Here is a 1,878-nt window from a genome sequence, read left to right as displayed (position 1 = left end):
CTGTGTTCAATGCCAGCCTGGTCTACGTAGGCAGTTCCAGGCCAGCTGGGGCTACAGGGAGACCCTGTCTCAAAAAGACCAAAAAAATGTAGGTAGTGTGCCACACGGGGGGCAGGTTTTCGCTAACACTCCACTCTGGCCTGTGAGTGGAGTTTGATAGTAACTTTTGCTACATGTGAAAAAAAAAAAAAAAGGATAAGAAAATCATAGAAAATAAAATATAATTTCCTATTTCAATGTGTTCATTGGCAGATATATCATGATATAATAATAAATAGATGCTGGGGACTTAATAAGAAGTATGTATTCAGGGCTTAAATGCCCTGGGGACCCTTGCCTAGGAGGGGTCTGGAAGCTAAAGTTTGGGAGGCACAAAGCACATTTTCTAAGACAGCAGTATTAGTAGGACTTACCACTGGTCCCCAGGTATTGACAGCTACATTCCCAGGCTGTCCCCATGGTCCTGCAGAGCTGCAACAGATCCTTGAGCTTGTGACCTGCTTCTCCACAAACCCATCTTCTGTAGACAACAGAAAGTCCATCCTATGACCCTTCCTTGAGGGCCCATAGCTCCCCCAACCCATAACCCATGGTGAGTTGTAGGCCAATAAGGGGATAGCTGGCAGAAAGCTGTGGCAGCTGTGGACAGCCAGCGGCGGCCAGGTGCCTCAGGACTGGGCTGGAGCTAGGGGGCAGTCAGGGAGAGGGTGTGCTGAAGATTGAGTTGAAGGACCTTACTGGGAGGATGGTTAGAAAACCTCCTGAGCCATGTGGGCCCTTCAGGAGTTTCTCCTCATGCAAGGTTTGTTGTTTAATATGCAGTCAGCCCTCAGTACCTACAGATCCCCACATCCCCACATTCAACCAACTCTGGATCAAAAATTGCATCTTGGGGCTGAGGAGACAGCTCAGCAGCCAACAACATCTGCTTTCGCAGAGGACCAGCGTTTAGTTCCCACCACACGTTACTGCGCAGCTCGTAACTCCAGATCCAGGGGATCTGACACCCTCTTCTGGCCTCCATGGCACCTGCATTCACAAGCACATATACACTCATACCCATAATTTTTTTTTAAATCCTTAAAAAAAAAATAATCTCGGGGCTAGAGAGTTGACTCAGCTGTTAAGAACACTGGCTGCTCTTGCAGAGGACCCAAGTTCAATTCCCAGCACCCACATGGTCGCTAACAACCACCAGTAACTCCAGTTCCAGAGAAAGCTGATTCCCTCTTCTGACCTCCATGAGCATTGCATTACACAAGTGCATTTGCATGCATGAAGGCAATATACTCATACACATGAAATAAAATTAATATTTTTAAAAAATTTTATCTTGCTGGATGTGGTGGCACATGCCTTTAATCCCAACACTCAGGAGGCAGAGGCAGGTGGATCTCTGTGAGATCAAGGCCAACCTGGTCTATGTATCCAGTTCCAGGCCAGTTGAGGCTACAGGAAGACTGTCTCAAAACAAAAGAAAACCAAATGCATTTCTACTGAACATGAGTAGACTTTAATTTTTGTGTGGAGGTCAAAAGACAACTTGTGGGAATCAGTTCTTTCTTTCCACCATGTGGGCTCTGGGGTTTGAACTCAAGTCGTCAGCCTTGGAGACAAGTGCCTTTACCCACTGGGCCCATGTAGAATTTTTATTGTTGTAATTATTTGCTAAAAAACACAGTGTACCACGTAGCTGCATAGGATTTACGTTGTATTAGGTCTCAGATTACCTAGATGCTTTGAAGTATATCTGAGGGTTAGTCTGTGCAAAAATTATACTATATGTGCAAAGACCACCAGCATCTGGAGAGGTTCCTGGTACCAATCCCCCAGAGCTCCCAGGGATGATTTACTGTATAGGACTATCTTCTGAGTATA

Source organism: Nannospalax galili, unplaced genomic scaffold (assembly GCF_000622305.1).
Source record: "Nannospalax galili isolate Female #2095 unplaced genomic scaffold, S.galili_v1.0 scaffold188, whole genome shotgun sequence".
NCBI classification, from domain to species: Eukaryota; Metazoa; Chordata; class Mammalia; order Rodentia; family Spalacidae; genus Nannospalax; species Nannospalax galili.
This window is presented reverse-complemented; position numbering follows the sequence as displayed.